This window comes from Lasioglossum baleicum, chromosome 1 (assembly GCF_051020765.1).
Source record: "Lasioglossum baleicum chromosome 1, iyLasBale1, whole genome shotgun sequence".
In the NCBI taxonomy this organism is placed as follows: Eukaryota; Metazoa; Arthropoda; class Insecta; order Hymenoptera; family Halictidae; genus Lasioglossum; species Lasioglossum baleicum.
In genome coordinates, this window is record NC_134929.1 from 16,667,937 (window position 1) to 16,686,885 (window position 18,949).

Here is an 18,949-nt window from a genome sequence, read left to right on the forward strand (position 1 = left end):
GCGGCCTTGGTCATACTTGTGCAATAACTAGCTGAGGGAGCATGGACATATTGTAGAAATAAAGTTTCTGCTCTGTACATAACTTCAGCAGACTTCTTCACCGAGAAAAACTTGAACGTGTTGCAAATAGGTTTATGTAATTTTTTTGTGAAAGAGGAAAAAACATCGACATTGTTTGCAAAACGTTACATATTGTTGACCTGAACAAAGCAAGGCCAATCGAGGACTGACCCTGTCTCAAGTCTCCCAGCAACGATGCAGTTCCATTCGTGCTGTTGCAACGGGAAGAAAAATATTTTGAGCCAAGATCACCTTCCCAGGGAAATACAATGATCCTGCAAGCCTGAGGATCTACAGCGATCGATTCACTCGAGCTGCCCGCAGCATCTATTCCCGACTGGAGTTAGAGCATTCGAAGACGGGGGAAACGTGGTCTTGCTGTAAACGCCCCTAGGAAAATACACGCTGATTAACAAACGGACGTGCAGTTTGTTATTGCGTCCAGGCGTGTACATAGTTATCTAGAGGAACGGTGCGGATATGCTGCAAACGCATAAACTTCCCGGTTTAATCATGATTGCACGGGGTCAAACTTGTTAGACCTTGTGATGCGGATTGTCTTGACTAATGGTTTCGTGTATACACATTTATTCACTTCTTCGATTTAATATAACGAGTGTACGAAGTGTAGACACATTTCAAAACCGAATAACTTTTTGAAGATTGAACCCAACTGCTTGCGTTCCTTCGAGACGTTATGTCAATAACATCTTTTTAAATTGTTACTGGTCGCAATAAATTTTTAAATTTTTTATCTGTGCCTTATTTCTGTCAGAACTTCTATTCCTCATGCACCAGAGGATTAAAGTATCAGGTTCTAGCACGGTACAACAAATTAGTGTCTGGCGCTTAAAAACAGTAGAGCTGACGGGTCAAAACCGACCCGGGTCCGCAGCGCCCTAGCCATCAATTTGCAACCTATTTTCCGGGATGAAAACAGCTCGGTGAAAAAAGTTCGATGTGCCTTGCAAATCACGGGGAGCGAGCGCACGACAGAACAGACAGGCCGTCAAGTCGCATCCATTCGGTGCTGAAGACGAGCTGGCCGGCCGGTTTGTTTTCGCATAGTCGCGCAAGCCGCCAAGGCAATGGCGTGGCCGTGCGAGTAAACCGATTACATATGCGCTCTCGATCAGAGGATGATCGTTGCAAGTGCGGGGGCGCTGCTCGCTCTGGCGTCGTCGGTCGGCTCCGAGGGGCGCGGTGGGAGGGGCGTAGCAACTAGGGGGGAAAAAGGGTTGGTGGTGGGGACAGCGTGTATTCGCGCTTCGAGCGGTTGAAGGGGGGGAGGCAGTGGCGTGGATCGGGTGGGGGTCGTTCGGTGGCAGCAACGGCGTGCTCGGTGTCATTGCCTCGACGCTCGGGGCGGCCAGTGACTCCATCACTGACCTAGTGCCGAGCGGGGCCGAGCGCTCGCGGAAACAGCCGAGCCAGCGGACGTCGACCTCAGCCGGCCTCCAGCGCGACACACACCGATACTACAAGTAGCGCCCCGCTACCGTACAGATCAAGCTTTGTCCTTCTCTCTCGTCGCTCCCCCCCACCCCACGTCCCGTCCCATGCGTACCCGCGCGCGTTCCGTCTCCGTCTTTCGCGCAGTTCCGCGTCTTCCTCGCACGATTTGTTTCGATCTCCGTTCCACCGGTCTCTTCTCGTCTCTCTTTCGTCGAGCTTCTCTCGGCTTTCGATCTCTCGGGCGAAACCACCCATCACTCACACACTCACAGACACGGTCTCGCTCGCGTACAGACCGTTCGGGGCCGGCACCGAAAACCGCGGAAACAGGGGACTTACGGTTACGCGTACGTTTTGTAACTGCTCGAGGAAGTGGAGGGTCGGCCGGCCGGCCCGTCTTCCTATTCTACTGACGCTTCTGCTTACGTTAGGAAGCCGATCTCTCGCCCATCGTTGTCGACGCGAAAACGGAGGCCAGACGCGCCTCCGTTACCACCGTGTGCCGCTCCTATGACCAGACGTATCGGTTTTACGACGGAAGTCTGGCTAAGCCGAGTTCATTGTTCCCTGCGAAAAATTTGTTACCCGATCGGAGCCCCGTTTAGAACCCTGTGGTTCTTCGACGAGCCTGCGTCGTCACTTTTATCAACAACACAATTATTGTCGCTGATTTTTTCTAGTCCCAACCCGCATCGACCGTGTTCCATCGATCGATCGACTGCAACGTCTTTCGGTTCGGTTTCAAATCGAGTCATCGTGGCTGCAAGGCTTGATCGACGTTCGCGCGTTGCATTAATTAACTTCGACTCGATGCGCTCTGTCACGTGATTGGATGAATTCATTCTCGCCCGATCACGTGGGTGAATGCAGTTTTTGGAAATCGGCGAATCTGTCTTTGTATTGTATTTTGTATTACGTTGGCAACTAAGTTCGCGTCCTCCACATTTTCTCAAACAAAGTCGTTTATATATATTTTTGAAGCACGAGTATTTTATATCAAATTAACCGCGAAATTCAGAGCTTTCCAATAATATTCAGTTCAAGAGGAATGGTCACTGAATGAGGTTATAATGATACAATAAAAGAATTACGAAACAAAAGCGAATTTAGCGACCACCCAAGCATTTTTGAAAATTAATTACTTAGAAGTAAATAACTACTAATTCTCGCGCATTTCAATGAGTACAATGGTCAGCATCAGTTCCAATATAATTTTGTATCCCCATACAAATATTTAGAATAACAATTATTACTGATTTTAAATGGATGACTACTTAGACAAAATCAATGATAATCTGCAAAAGTAGAGGCTTCGGTTTTTAAGATGAACACAAAATTGAAGTGAAATCTTCTTAGGTGCACCGCATACACAATTGCTGGGCAGTGAATGCGTCTGATCCGTCACGCTCCTAGGTGAAACGATATTCGGCTCCCCGTGCGGTCTGATGCGCACAGTATTGGTCCCTTTTTTATTGTATTCTTTTTTCTACGAAATTATCATAGTTCAAATGTTAAAATTTTCTCGAGAATTGGAAATTTGCTGTGCGAATACTAGTAATTTCTCGGCCGACTTGCTCGAACGGAGTGATTCCAGTCACGAGGTCATTTTTCCCAACGGAAACACGCGACCCGAAGATTCCCGATGAACTAGCTTCCGGGACACCTTGCACACCGCCGGCGAGCATCCGCGACAAATACAATGAGATTGTAAATCAAGTCGGCGGCCAGCTATTGAACGCTTTCGTGCCGTAGGAAGTATCGCCGACACGCGTATGAATCATTACGAGAACGGCATTATGTATCAGGCCCGCGTGAAAAGCGAAAAAGAACGGGGTGAAAATGGCCCCCAGAAAAAATTTGTCTCGGTCAGATTCGTGACGGGAACGCCAAACGAAAAGATTGATTCAATTCGGCAATGAAGATATGCTCGTTCTAACAAGAATGGAGCATGAGAAAGTTTGTGTTGGTATCCGTGAAACCGACACGCCCAGGAACTTAACAATTCCTACCTATGCCCTAATGAGCCGTGGAACACGTAAAAACCGCTGTTTATTGTCTCGTAATACACGTGACTCACGCTTCCGGGTCGCCATTGTACCGTGGGCACAGTTTATTCTTCGCTTCACGAAAGAAATTTGAAGAATTTCTCGAAGATTTATACGGGCTGTCCGACGAGCTAACTTCTTGTTACACAATTGCATTCTTAGCTTCTTTATTCAACTTAATTGTGAGCCCAATTTCCAGGGAAAAATGCGGAAAAGGTGGCAGTTCTTATGGCTCCATCGGTGCAACCATTTCTCACTGTAACGACAGCTTCTGTTCGCTATAGCTCTGTTACATTGTCTGCTTATAAAACTAAATTTTAAATAATTCAAAATTATATTTAAAATAATTCATTAATTCATTAGAATATATAAAAACATTTTTCTCAACTATACACAGGCATGTTAATAAAATAATTTATTAGAATGGACGTATCGTCATGTAAAATAAGCTCGGCTCAACCTATCCAATAATAAATCTTACATTAATAATTTTTTTGAACACTATACAGACATGTTAGGCTTCACAAAAGCGATAAAAAGAACGTAATGTCTAGCAAACGAAAGCAGTGTGTTGATCTTAATTGAAGCGACACAGGAGCTCCGATACAATTTACAATTCAACCGGAAAGCAATCATTTAAATTGAATCGGTAATACCACGCGAAGAACCAAAATAAGAATTCTTTGTTCGGTCGATCTTTTCGGAACTTTCCTGTTACGTTATTATTTGTTATTAGTTCTGGCTGTGTGACACAAATGAGTTGACGAATTTGGTCCTCTTTTTGATGGTCATTGTCATTCGGACCAACAACGACGCGTACGCCTTTTTCTTTGCATTGTGATTCGAGCGTTCCGCTGTTCGAGTTATTGTGCGCGGATATAACGGGAGTCGATCGTGTGGTCGGACAGAAAATTATGGTAAGATATACGGGATGCGTCTGCAGCGGGTTTTGTGTACTTGGGTAGACGCGGTGGGACCGGAAGCGAGATAAATGGGCCTTGCTGTACATTCACAAATGAGCCGTTCAGAGCCGCTAACACTTTCCAACGCAAACCGATAGTGTTCGAATCAACCGTCGGTAATGTGTATCGCTTCGTTCAGACGTGGAATATTAATGATCTTCGACGACTACCGTCGTCAAAATAAACGTTCCAACGAAATGCAAACACCATTTAAATAAAGTATTACTCGTTGAGGTGTACATATAAATTGATAAAGAAAATGAAATAAGATGCTAGTTGTACAAAATTGCATCCGATTCTGGTAAGCACCAGTTTAACAAGGTATTTTAACTTTGATTAAATGATTTCTAATGGAAGCATCTTTACAATGTCAATAATAAAAAAATAAAAAATGTGAAATTACAAGAATGAACTTATTTAGATTGTCCACAATTTTTACAATAACACGTATTGGATAAATAAATTTATTGAATCATTTCTAATGGAAGCATCGTTACGATTTCATGAATTAAAGAATGAATTAAAGAAATGTGAAATTATAAGAATGAATTTATTTAGACCGTGAACAATTTTTACATTAACACGTATTGGATAAATTGAATAATTCCTGATGGAACGATCTTTACACTGTCATGAATTGAAGAATAAAAAATTTGAAATTACAAGAGTGAACTTATTTAGATTGTCTACAATGTTTACAATGACACGTGGCCGGATGAATAAATTGATTGAATAATTTCTAATGTAAGCATGTTATTTCACGAATGAAAAAATAAAAAATGTGAAACCGGTGATTTGACCGGGCGTGTTAAATAAAAATGTATAGCATCGTCCAGAGCTTGATAGTCCAGCATATTTCTCCGCGTTGAAAGGGTTGAAAAGAGGAGAACGAGTGCGAACGAAGGAAGAAAGGACGGAGGGAAGAAAGAAAGAGAGAGAGAAATGCGGCAGGTATGGCGCGCCATGTGCGCCGAGATTGGCACGTTCCTAACCTACCCCATTCGTTAACCTGACCCGTGTCGCGATTCCTCCGCAGGTCGATTCCCATCGAGCGCGGATTAACCTACATACGCGCGGGCATTTCTGCGGGGCCGCCGCGCCGAGCGGAGCCGAGCCGGCACACGACGCGTAGGTGCTCGTCGATACAAAATTAACCGGCCCTCACCCTTCCGCCAGCAACGTCCCAGTCGATACGCACAACCCTCCCCGTGGAATCTGCACGACCTTTTTACACACTCGTGCACGTCTCTCCCCTTTCTCTCTTTCTCTCTTACTCTCGCGGCGTGAATGAATAATAGAACAGCATTATGAACGTTCTCACAGGCGTGTGAACTTTCGACGATCGTTCAACGACCGCTTCTTGCGATTAAACGTTTTTCCATCGTGGTCTCTCGCACTGCCCGTAATCGTTGAAACGGTGATCACGCGGTCGGCGTCCGACTTTTTACACGCGAGAACATTGCTCTGATCGCCATTCGAATCCTAGGAAATTGAAATTGGCACGGCTTTCTTGTCCAACTCGATGTACGCGGTAACTTCGGATCCGAAATTTGACGCTTATATCGTCAAATAATATTTCTTGATTACGTGGCTCTCGACATCAGCGTTCGGGTGAGATTATAGTAAACTAGTAAATATTGTCAGTGTTTTTTTGACATTTTTCTGAGTAAAATGATTCCAAACGCGGCACAATTCGCATCGCATTTACTGGTTTAATTCATGATAATGAAACGATTTTATTATCACGTATAATTTACGCAAACCCCAATTATGCAGAATAACCTCAATGGAGATTGGTAAATATTTTGCATAAAATTTCTGGGTCTACTAATAACTATTTTTTAATAAAATTCCGATTTTATCCTACGGTCAGACAGAATGTATTTTTGGACCGAATAAATTTAAATTCGTGACACATCGCTCCACCTTTCAATCGAATTACACAAGCGTATAATAATAAGATAAGAACATAGTCTTCGAACACTACTTACACGAAAGATAAGTCGCATTACGTTTACTTTTTTATCCTATCTCCTCGCCTACTTCAAAGATAAATTATCTTATTCTTAGAATAGTACTTTGACCGAATAGCCGAGAGTACTAATATTTAGACTGCGGACATTTCTATGCGAAATAAAAATCTTTCGTGATCCCATAGAAAATTCTGTATAATGTTGTTGTATTGCAAGATAATTGCAAATTTGCAGAAAATGTTTGGATTTTGTTGCATTCCAAATCATTCGAAGTATCTCGGTGAATTATTACAGAATTATTAAGAAAATTTTTCATAAGTTTCAGGTTAAGTTCTTTGAATATTTCGACTGTTTTTGGCGTATATCCCATTATTGTAATACTAACAGTACTGAATATATTCAGATTTCATAGGACTTTAAGTAACCCGTACTTGAATAAATACTTAAAAAATTTGAGATCCTTTATTCTCATGGACTTTGTAATTCTAGTCCTTTTTCATAAATGCATAAAATTCTACCAATATTCCAGTAATAAATATTTGGTAACTCCGGATCGAAAAATGTAGTTTCCGAACGAGCAATGACCCTGCGACGCTCCGCCGAGGAGAGCGTTCCAATTTTCCCGTCCCGCGCAGCATGCATTCGAGACGAAACGAATCGTATTGAAATGTAACCAGATGAGCGTCGAATGCGTCTGCGACATTTTATTCAAGAATCTCGGCCAAGCACATATTTTATCAACCAATTCGGTCAAGTCCACACGCTATTGTGCGCCGCATCGGATTTCGAGGAAATCGGTCGAATTCATTCGAAATTACGTTTCCCCTCTGCAACCACCGTCGTTGCCGTGGTTCGTTCCACATTCTCGAATTCCAATATTCAGAGTCCGACTCGCTAACTTTCAAGATCACCGAGCATCGATCACGCTACCAACGCACACCCTGAGGGATGGTTAAGCTCTCCCCTGGAGCGAAATATTACGCCAGCCTCTCTCTCGCTCTCTCTCTCTCTCTCTGTCTATTACTCAAAGGACCACCCAATTTCGAAATATTACGGAACTATCTACAACTGGCCCATTTATAACTGCAACAAGAACTCGAGCCTTGACTCGCCGGTCTAACAGTAAGCTGATTGTTTGCGATCGTTCGCTGTGGCTAATCGCGGAAGCTCGAACGTAAATGGCTTGTTTGACACTGTAACACCGTCATTCAACTGAGTTCAACGAAAGCCTTTCGTTTACGCTGGTGTCGTACATGGAAATTAAAGAACCAACCATTTTTGCCAGTTTTATCTCCGAGTTTAATGAACGGGGATCGTTTTGCTGGGTTTCTGAATGTGTATCTTGAATTATTTTTACCATCTTTATCATTTATAACATTTTACTACTTTTATCTTCGGCTTTGACTAAGGGAGGTCGTTTTTCTGAGTTTCTGAACTTGGACCATTTTTACCATTTTTACATAAAATTTCACGATCTAAGTTCCAGATTCCTCCGAACCCGCAAATATTTACAACCGGTGCACCCCGAGAAATGCAATCCTGATTTTCGTCGTCAAAGTCGAAACAGAACGGTTCGAGTAATTAACCAATTTTAATCAGAAGAAAGAGGACGGAGAAAATGGTGGGAAACGAGCCACTCGAAAGAGTTCGCCCGTGAACCGGCAATCATTCTGCAAATGGGGGATGGAGGGGTGGGTGGGGGGACCGCGGATTCTCTTTCGACGGGAAGGGAAACGCTTCCTTCTTCGAGCACGCGAAAACGAGTCGTGGAAAGAGACAGTGAAGAAGTGAAACTCGATCCAGCAGCGCGAGCCGTTGCCGCTGCCTAGAGCTCGTTTCTATCCGCTTCCTTTCCTTTCTATCGCGCGAGCCGAGGCTCCTTTCTGCTCTTTTCTAAGGGGCCCCCGCGACGGTACATTAGAATCGCGAACGCTCTTTTCCACTTTTTCGCCGGCGTTAGGTAACGATGTCGTTACGCGACCAAATTAGATTCTCGGATCATCAACCCTTGGCGCCCTGACTGCCTCCGAGACGGCTTTGACTGGTCCGAGTAACGAAATTGATTATTCGCGAGCTTGGAATCGCTCTGACGGTGCTGTGCCAATTCTTATAACACATATTTCGACTGTGCTCGAATTATTAGCGCACCTGCAGTTATTCGGAATTCTTGTTGTCACTTGTGCTATTTGATGCATTTATGGTAAGAACGATGTGTTCAAGTTCACGACTTTGAAGACAATCGGAGAATTGTATTATGAAAATGATTTTAGTTTGTTTCTCACAATCTACCTCACTACCTTGAACAATTTTCATTTTGCATACAGATACGCAGTTTACTTATTATCGCTTCGACTGACTTTTCTCTGGATAAAATTTACTGATCAAGGTGAGGGTCATTACATAGAATCAGCATATCGACTCGATAAAATAGTTCCTTCAGTGCGTTATAGTTGAAATTGAATTTTTCGATTGTTCACGTTGCGTTGTAGAGAAGCTTGTACGGACGGGTACACTTTTCGATTAGAATAACTTCGGTTTCGTAGAGATAACGTTAGTCGGAGTTGTAATCTAGAAGTATTTAATGGCTTACATTTACAGTCTCTCACAAAAGTCTAGTTGCGTCGAATTAGTCGTAAAAATTATTCGCAATCGTAATACAATTTTTTAAATCTTAATATACCTTTCCAAATTGTGCAGTAAGCATGATATCATAATTGTAATTCATTTACTTTATACATATAGACATCCTTAACATATAATCATCGGTTTCCCAATCTTAAAAATTTTCTACATGTTCATATGCTTGATATTCTCCATACGTGTGATTAGGCAAATTTACCTACAAAATAATCTATAAATCAACGTAAGATTCAAAGCAGTTTTGCATCATAACAGGACCGTGAAAAATTATCAGTTTCTCGGCAGATCCAATTTTTGTAAATTAGTAAGCTATTCCGTCATCATGCATTTCCTTGCACTCGGATGTCGAAACACGTCCGCTCTTAATTCGCAAAAATTGAATTGAATTATCCTATTCAGATTGTCGACAAGTAAATCCCTTTCATCATCAACAGAGTAAACAATGCCAACCGAATCGGTTATCTCCCAAAAATCAGCAAAATGGGACCATTGTTCCCGTTCATCAAAAAGGTCTCCGGGCCCGAATAAAAATCGGCAGAGAGCAACCGGCGACCCGGCAAACACGAGGACATAAATCATGTGCGTAATCGAGTCGGTCTTCGATCACGAAAACAAACGTGTGCGGATTCTTCGATAAACGATGCAGTGATTAAAAACATCAATGGACGGCGCACCGTTCGATCATCCCGCGATCGCTTTGGGGGGTGGGGAGAGGTAGGAGTAGTAGAGAGACCCTGCGCGCGAAGAGAGGTCCGGTGTGTCCCCGGATCGAGCGGGTTCAACGAACGTGTGCGCATATGTTGTGTGTATACTGTATACATATCGTGAAACTTACATTTTTAGTTCGTCGATGATCGGCCATCAACGTGAGCGTGCCAGCTGTTAGCGTAGCCTATTCCCCCCACCGGCTGTTCCGGAAGTGCCACAGGGAGAGCCTGGACGACACCGGGCTGGGCGATGGTCGCCCACTTTCAGCTGCTCGGCGGCTCGCACCTGCGTGCCATTCTCGCGGATGATCTTGCGGACCTGTCTGGTCGGGAGCGACCCCGAGGAGGATCGCTAGACAGGAAAATCGTAACCGTCGATCACTTTCACTCCGCGGCGGCGTGGTACGCGTTCTCTTCCGTGTCACGATCACGACGACGACGACGACGACGACGATGAGCGAGGTGGACGAGGAGAGAAAGACGACGAGAGAAGGATCGACGAGCAGCGTGGCACTATGTGGAGGGAATCAGCGCGGCTAGAAGGGGTACACGCAGGAAAAGAAAGCTCAAGAAAGAACCGGAGGAACTGTGGAAACGAAGATGAAGAAGGTGGTCTGTGTGGGGAAAGGAGAGAACAGACAAAAAGGGGTGGTGGAGGTAGAAGACGACGATGACGACGTCGTCTAGTGGCAGTAAGGACGGTAGCAAATAGGAGAAGGGGGAAACGCGTGGAGTGCCGGTGGATCGTCACAGTTTCACTTTTAAATTCCTCGAGGCGCTCGCTCACTAGCCGCTCTCCACTTGCTCCGCTCCGCACCGCTGCGCCGACTAGGTCGCGTGCGTGTTGTGTACGAGGGTTACCGTTACCGTTAACGTGACGTAGCGAGCCACGGAAACGTCATAGACCGCTCCTCGGCACTCTGTTCTTTCCTGCCAGTCTTCTGACAGCGCTAACGAACCTCGGGATCTCGAACAACCAATCTCTCCCGATCCCGTCTCGGTTTCTCTATCCTCTATCCGCTTTTGCACTTGCTCCTATTTGTCCCTCTCTCTCTCGCTCTCTCTCTCCCTCTCCCTCTCTCTCTCCCCTTTCTCTCTCGCGGGGCCTCTCCGTTCCCGTCGCTTTTCACCGAGTTCGAGGCCGCGGGATCGACGATACGGCGGTTTCTCTTTCAAGAAAACATAGACGACTCCGCCGCGGCGAATCGACGATAGACATCGTGTCCCACGCTCACTAACTGCCGCCTTCCACCAGGCGAGGCTTCTTCATCGTTTCTCTGGGTTAATGGTTCGACCGGCATTCACTCTCGAAACTCCACCATAGACAATGGCCAGACTCTATGCCCCGGTGAAAACAACCCGTTTTTCTCAGTTGTTGTTCGCCGGTCGGGCCTCCTCTTCTTCTTCTGATGTCGATGCTCCTCCTCCCGCTGCTGCTGCCGCGGCTGCACTACTAGATGAACTACCGGGTTCCCGGCGCTTTCGAGCACTTCCCGCCAGCCGCTGCTCGCGGTCATCACAGTTCAACATCGAGCCAAACAGCCGTCGACTATTCTCATGCGTCGCGAACCCAGGATCTCGCGCGTCTCCTCTTCCGGGAGATAGGACCACGCTGGAACTCCTCCTGGAATCGCAGCCCCCGCAATATCCGCTTCTTCGTTACCCGCGCTGCACCGAACCAAATTGGAATATGACGAGACTACCTCTCCGGCTTCGCGGCGGTCTACGCACGACTGTCAGCCGAGAACCGATCATCGAAATTGCAGAGAGAAGTCTCGAGGACCAGCTAACCATCTGCAACCTCGGTTCAAGGTCCTAGCAACGGTTCCGGAAACTTGGACCTGGAGTCTATCCTGCTAATTCATCTCTGCGTTTGATGTCGTTCCAGAAACTTGTACTCAAATGGCGAACCATGTTGCATCTGATTGCTAAAAGTGTCTTCTTCGTTTCAATGCTATAATAGAATGGTACCTACCGAGGTACCCCTACTCGAGGATCTCGAAAACTCTATAACTATAAGAGCATATACCTAGAGTCTAAAATGATAATTGATCTATGATTAACCCTGACTCGAAGATCCTGGAGACGATCCTAGAGTCAGTACCGTTGATTGACTTTCTGGAATCATTCTCAAAATAGAGGATTTCTTAGTCTCAACGTTGGGAGGTTCCTCTCCTAGCGAAAGGTGTAAACAACCCCACCGATAGAGTCCTTCGGCAGTCTAAGTGCAATCCTACATGAAAATATAGTGTTTGGCCCTAACAGTGTCTGAGCTTTTAATTGTAAGAATTCATTAATCCTGTAATAAAACCTGGAGGTTACAGAGCTACCAATCTTCAAGTTCTAATTGTTTGCAACCTGTTAAAAGTTCTAGTAGCGAGCAGTTGAATAATTCAGTTTCTCTCTCCAATTTCGAGTTCCGTTTCACGCGTGGCTCACGTGCGCTCAGCCCGCCAGTTTCAAGCATACGTGAAGAGGTTGCCGCGATTATGTCCAGCAACGACGTCACGTGACGAAACAACGAAGCCGAGATATCACCCCCCCTCCACCCTGGTCGAAGATCGGTCGCGATCGATCGCGATGATCGTTCCAGCCAATTAGCTAACGGATTTCTCGCGGGCGGAACCCCCGAAGACCTTGCGAAATGAATGGAGAAATGGATCGATCGATCGGACGTGAATCTTTTTCTTTTCTGGAAGCCGACACGGAACTCCTGGACAGGATCTATCGGCCCCGTTCGGAACAAGAGGAATTATTCTTTTCGTCTCTCTCTCTCTCTTTCTCTTTTATTTCTCCGATCGCTTCTGTGTTCGATTCGAGTGGATATCGAGTCTACTCCGCTTTCCACAACATTGTCGAGCGTCGAGAGGCGTTAGTTGCGATAAGGTTCAATCGATAATTGACTCGTTATTGTTTACAGTCGGTCTTGAGCGGGGACGGTACTCGACGGCCACGAATTATTGCTGGATAACGAGAAATCGATTCGGTTAATCGTTGTTAGGTGATCGAGTTTCGAGCCGATTTCAAAGGTCGACACACGCTTCGCCGTGTGAAATGTGTCCCGCCATTGTTCGCGACAGGAACCGGTACGCTGGAAAAACTGGCGGCTGATTTGAATCTTGAGAAAAGCAAGCAGCGTTGCCAGATGGGGAGGGAACACGAATTCAGGGGAAATGGTTACCCTCTCTCTGCCACTACCGGATTAGTCACGTGACTAAAGCGTCGTAGAAGGGGAAGGTAGAGTGGGGGGACGAGACTGAATCTGACGACTCTGGTCACGTGGGATAATGAAGTAAATTAAAGATTCCGAAGAGGATATGTTTTCGAGTAGAATTGTATTTTATTGATAAGAATTTTCTGAAAATACTACTCACAGCAGAATTGCTCGAAGATAATTCGACGAAGAGGCAACTGTTTCAGCAACGATTAAAAGAGTCGAATCGCCAAGTTACCGTTCCCGCGGTAATCGGGAACAGAAGCCGCGGAGAAATCGATTATTGACAGAAAGTTCCTCGTGACTTTCGCTTCGGCGAATTCCGCGACGGATTATTTGCCATTCGGCCGGTAATGCTTGACGCTCGAAACGAACGGACAAACTAATTAACAGCGTTATCGTATTGTCAAAATTTACATGCTAGAAAATTCTGTTAATTAAACCGCTCGCAGTGTCGCACTCGCCGTTATTGCGAATGGATCCAATTGATTAGCCGGCTGCAAATTCGCCGGTGCAATATGGAACGTATTGTTGGCCGATATATTTCATGAGCCTCGGAAAGCCTCGATAACGGTACTTTGTTGTAATATCTTTAACGACGAAAAACGGAGAGATCACACAACACACGATTAATAGGAATACGATTAAGCATCCGGCTCGAAAACTTTTCAATATTGACCAACACTACAATTCTCGAAAAATGTCCGGGACAATTATTCCTAATAAATGCTTTCTATAATTAGTCTGTCAATTTTCAGTTTTGTTAGAAATTCTGAAAAAAATTCTATCAAAAATGGTACCTACAACGTTACAGGAAAATTTCCTGGTGTGGAAGAAAATTGCAAATATTGGGGCAAGTGTCCATTTTCTATGGATCACGTGGTACAATGAAATAATTCGCAAAAATGGCCCCTGTGGTGGCTGTAGTGTGGTGTGTCTCTTCCAGAAGAAATTCTCTAAACAGGGGGTTAAATTCCTTGTCGATAAATCAGGTGGTCACGAACGCTGAATTGAGATAGACAATAGGAAGAATCGCAAAAATGGTCCCTGAAGTCCCGAATCTGTCTTTCACAAAAAAAATCCTGCAAGAAAAGGGGAAACTGCTCACTTCTTATCAATCACTCACGAGGTTCAACGACCCCGGGATGGCATAAACAATTTGAAGAATCGCAAAAATGGTCCCCGTAACGGTGCAGCAACCAAGCAAGTTCCCCAAGGAAAATCCAAATATTGAATCGAATGTTTACTGCTGAACGTCGCTCAACTGTCCAGAAGAATGAAGAATCGCCAGGAAGAATGGTCGGAACTGAAACAAAGGTCCCGAGGACAGAACCGATCGGATTCTCGGTAGCTCCTGAAATTTTGATCGCTCGTCTATAGGTCAGATGGTTCAACGAACCCTGCAGCCGTCTCGAAATCGATATAAACAATGGCAGAGGGAGGGTGGGGAGGTCGGTGGGGGCCGATTCGCGGACGATGATCGAGCATCGAGGAGAGAGTCAGGGTTTCCACGGGAGCAGACATGCTGTCTCTATTTTCATTGACACGTTGTTACACCGGCACGAAGGAGGCTCGAGCGTAATGCGGTGCCGCGCGGCCACGACGCGCGTTTTATTTATAACCTGCGTCGGTCCGAAACGGCCTCCGTCGTGACGCGCGTGTCGAATATTACGCACGCGTGCTGCGTCGTCCTCACTTGGTACACGCACGCACGAGGGTCCACCGTCGAAAAGGTGTTACGGGATCGAAAAAGATCTCGGATTCGTGTGGCGCACACGAGGTCGCGAAGACCGAGCAGACACGGGTGCCGATCCGAGCTTTTTATTTCCCCGGCTATTCTAATCCTGGGTCGGGTTTGCAACGGGAAAGCGAATTGCTCGATCGACGAGCGGCTCTCGATATGATGGCTCCGAAAATAACGCTCGTGGATCTCGATTTAGCACCGGCGCCGTTTGGAAGATTTTCGAATCGATCCGCCGGCGGGAGATTCGAACGACCACGGTCTGGTCACGTGGACCACGAGTCTAGAACGTGACTCGGATGATGGCTCGCGGACACATAATTAGTTTTGAACGCGTCGCCAGATAAGATCCTCTTTGTTCTGTATCAGGTCCGATAGATCGATGCCAGTCGGAGGACAATCGCCACGTTCCCAGGCGAGTTACCGAGCAAACAGAGAGTGTTCAAGCTCCGGGGAAAGAACCGGCGACGTCACCTATTAATTTCGGGGCGGTGTTCATCGCGACAGATCCTCTTGGCGCTATTCGTCGATTTCCCGGAACCGGGAAGACGGGATACGGTTCCGTTGCCTCTTTCTCTCTCTGTCCCCCTCGGTCGAAAGTGTGCACACGTTCCGCACCGAGTTGCGTGAAGCGACTGGGAAAGAGGAAACGGTGGCCGTGGAATTGGCACGGGCGCGCCGAGCTCTATATGCTCGGCGCGCTAGACAGTTAGATGGAACGTCCGTATCGATACTTAAATTTCGTGTCTCCGGGCACGGTCGACGAGATGACACCCAACGGATCTAAGAGAGCTCGGGTACCGTCCGGTTCTGGAATTGCACTAACAGGAGATGAGAGGCGAATTTCGGGAGAGATATCTAAGCCCCGCGCGGCCACACGCGGCTACTGACAGAAGCGCGCGCTGCGTCCGCGGAAGAGAACGACGGGGCAAGAGAAGCAGCATGCACACACACACACACACACGGGGGGCGGAGAGAGAAAGAAAATACACAGTGGATAATGCGGACGATGATGCGTGTGTACGAACACGTGCACGCCGACGGGGGAATAACGAAGGATCGTTTCGATAGAAGCGGATGACGGGCGAGAGAAGCAAGCGTGTGCGTTGCCCGGCCGAACGAGAGCGAGTGACGCGCGTGTGGAACGTGAACGAAAGAGAGAGTGGCCGAGGGTGCCGCGAGGAAGAAAACACGAAGAAGCACAGAGCCGGGCCCTGGTCGGGATGGTCTCGACGACAACGGTGAACGCGAAATCACGCAGGATATGTGTACCGGGCAATCAAAGGACACCCTTGATCCGATGACGAGAGAGGCTGCGTGGATCGGCCACGCTGTTACAGCGAGAGGGGATGGGACAGCCGAACGAGACGAAACGAAAGAAGCTGTATCGCAGGAATGAAAAGAAACGAGAACCTAAAAGAAAAAGAAGGCGCAGAGAGGTGAAAGAAGATCGAAACTGGAGAACGTCGACGAACTCGTATCGCGACGAACGTCATATATGCATCTATTTATATGTAATATGCGTGTGTGCGTGTGCATGCATGATGAATATATCCGGGAGTCTCTCTCTCGCTCTCCCGGCTGATCACTGTATGTGACAGATTTCTCTTCCTGCTCCTTTATCTTTCCTTTCGGCCTTATTTTCCTCCCCGCCTCGTTCTATCGTATCTTTCCCCCCGTTTTCATCCCGTTTTTTTTTTGTACAATTTATCTCTCTCTCCCTCTCTTCTCTTTATTTTTCTGTTTACTGCGTGTAATCGTATCGCCACAGGTGATTCACTGATCATTCTTCCACTGTTCCTCTCGGTCTGGACCCTCCACCCGCGATCATCTCCGCGCCGACAACACGGGGACAGAAGAAGAAGTACTATTTAAGTATACGTGCGTGTATCGTGTATTATTACATAGAGCCCTGGTTACGGATTAGCAGTAGAAACAGGCACACACTGGGATACCGAGGTCGCAAACACTCGCGTAACTCAATTATATATTCCGTAATCCTGGCGTGTATATGGTGTTTGGCCACCGCGCGACTCTTATCCACCGTTTATATCCACCCGTGCCGGTTGTGTACAAGTCCGAAACGGTAACACGCGCCGAAAAAACCAACCAACCGACCGACCGGCCGACGAAACAACAAGCGGCGTGTGTGCACTATTGTGGCCCGGTCGTCGCACTCGCGAGTCTCTTCTTCCTCCTACTCTTTCTGCTCCTTCTTTCCGTTCTTCTTCCTTGCTCCTCCTCCTCCACCGCCACCACCACCTTCTTCTTCTTCTTCTTCTTCTTCTTCGTCTGCCTCTCAGTATCAAGTAATCCTTGCTGGTCGCCGGCTGTCACAAGCGAAACGTCACGAGATGGAAACCAGCATCGGACGAGTTCACGTGTGCGAGACAACCGAACTGGACGAACGGGTGAACGAACCGTGAAACAACGAACGTTACGTCGGTTCACACGTAACAACGACGATGACGAAAAATTCTCGACACCGTTCCCACACGGACACACCGGTCACCGTCGAAGACGTACACCGTTGAAACACCGCGCACCGTAAACCGTGTCCCTAACCGTGTACGACGCACCACAGTCGTAGGATCGACGACGTAGGAGGATGCAAGAGACAGACACACTACTCCGTAGAAAACCGTTCGGCACGCTCGTCCGCGATAAGCCGACTCTCCGCGCGTGCACGCGTGGAGCCTCGAAGCGCGACAGACGTCTCTCCTCCCTCGTGGAGAAGGGAACGGACGCGCGCGGTCAGAAAAGCCGGGGAAAAAGACACGCGGGGAGCGAGTGAGAGAGAGAAAGAGAGAGAGCCCAGAGCGGCCGGACGAAGACGGAAGCAGTGACAGAGGGAGTGAGATGGAAAGACGACGGTGGTCGGTGGTGTTGGAAAAAGAGAGAGAGGAGAGAGAGAGAGAGAGAGAGAGAGAGAGAGAGACCGTCGCGACGACGGGGATCGGACGGTACAGCACTAACGAGGGAGAGAATTTTCCTTATTCGCGTGTAACTTGTGACGAAATGCCGGGCAACACCGCGAGACCGTAGACTCGAAGTATGAACGTGTGCCACACGACCGAGTAGCCTCTTGATGGACAGTCGAAAGAACCGGTGCACGCGGGGGTTCACGATGTGAACTTTACACCAGGTACGGCGCGCAGGTAAAAGAAAACAGAGTCTCGGAGCGCGGCGCGGCGTAACGCGAAACACGCGCTCTCTCCGTAGTCAACGCGATCTCTCGTTGTAACGCAACGTCGTCGTAGGGAAACACGGTGCGCGGCGGTTGTGTGCTCTCTTTCTCTCTGTTTCTCGCGTTGCGCCCTGCCGGAATCGCGGCGACGAACAGAGGCGAGAGAAGGTACACGGTATAGGGACACGGAACGGAGAGGCAGAGAGAAAGAGAGAGAGAGTGAAGGAGAAAGATGGACAAAGAAAGACGTAGGAACGGTGTGGTGAAGATAGACAGAGAGGCAACGAACGATCCCAGTGAACGATCAAGGGAGCGACCAAGAGGGATTTACGAGATCGACAGAGACCGAACACGCCGAAAGAGGAGATAGAGGTGTACGGGTCTCTTTCTCGCGCGCACAGCACACACGAGGTTACGAACAAACGCGGAACAGACGAGGAGAGGCCAGGGTAGCGCGCGAGCGACGTAGCTCTCTAGCAGCCGGCAGCCTGCTGCTCGGGTCAATGACCTCTCCTTGCCGTCGTCGAGCTCTCCTCCGCTTGCGTTTATTCCCCACCTAGAGCTCCTTCACCCCACCGCTGACTCGCACCCGCTCCCCCACCATTCAACGTTCTCCCCCACTCTACCATCGATCCCCCACCCGGCAAGGTTTGCCCCACTGTCGACTCGCGTACACTCGAGCCAGCACCGTCGACGTAGCAGAGAACGACGGCGACGTCAGTTCGGAACGTAACGACGTATCAGCCGAACCATTTTCGACGGAGGGGTGTTTCAAAAGGGTTAGAGGGGAAATCGCGTGGAGGGGGGGCAACGTTGGATACCCCTCTCGCGGTACGTAGTCCTACTGGAGGGGGGAGACTGGAGAGCGAGGCGAAGGGGTGGAAAAGCGTTCTGCTATTCGCGTTGTTTTCTTTCCTCCACGTTCTCCTCTCGCTGTTCTCTGTCTCTGTCTCTGTCTCTCTCTC

The 18,949-nt window shown here is 47.5% G+C and overlaps 2 protein-coding genes across 13 annotated transcripts in view; one reads left to right on the top strand and one right to left on the bottom strand.

Annotated features, from left to right (window-relative positions):
• Positions 1-18,492, bottom strand: part of Hr4 (nuclear hormone receptor 4) — a 266,613-nt gene extending 248,121 nt beyond the window's left edge. For 3 of the 12 annotated variants that reach the window (XM_076425281.1, XM_076425174.1, XM_076425288.1), the window contains exon 1: positions 9,971-18,492. The gene's annotated coding sequence lies outside the window, so the exon portion shown is untranslated. The remainder of the gene's footprint in view (positions 1-9,970) is intronic. The other 9 variants (XM_076425245.1, XM_076425234.1, XM_076425224.1 and 6 more) reach the window with 9 other exon arrangements.
• LOC143209890 (enoyl-CoA hydratase domain-containing protein 3, mitochondrial) overlaps positions 1-18,949 on the top strand; it is a 41,442-nt gene that overhangs the window by 5,598 nt on the left and 16,895 nt on the right. The gene's annotated exons all lie outside the window — the stretch shown is intronic.